A 431-nucleotide genomic window follows, 5' to 3' on the forward strand; every position below is an offset into this window, starting at 1 on the left:
CTGCCCTAAGGCCTGCAGCTCTGGCGCCCCGAGCTGCTGCTCCTGTGGGGCCGGTCTCGGCCTGCGAATTTATAGCCTCGGCCGCTGATCTCACCCGCCTTTATAAATAGCCTCCCAGCTGCTCAGCTGTGGGCAAGGTATGCAGCGGGGAGGGGGCAGTGCAGCAGCCAGAGAGAGCCCGGCCCCCAGGCTAAGCCCCCCTGCTGCTGCCTCAGGGCTGGCACAGGGGCCACCTCGGGAACAGGGTGTGACCCAGCCTCCATACTGAGCAGCCCCACAGAGACCTCAGGACCAAGGGGGTTACCCATGAGGGGACATGAACGACCGGATTCCAGGCTGAGTTCTTGAATTCCAGAGCCAGCTGAAGGGAGCAGCCAGGCAAGGGCTCCGTGGAAATGGCGAGCTAGTCCTCAGGCCAAGAACAGCCCCTA

The sequence above is a fragment of the Myotis brandtii genome, unplaced genomic scaffold, assembly GCF_000412655.1.
Source record: "Myotis brandtii unplaced genomic scaffold, ASM41265v1 scaffold959, whole genome shotgun sequence".
In the NCBI taxonomy this organism is placed as follows: Eukaryota; Metazoa; Chordata; class Mammalia; order Chiroptera; family Vespertilionidae; genus Myotis; species Myotis brandtii.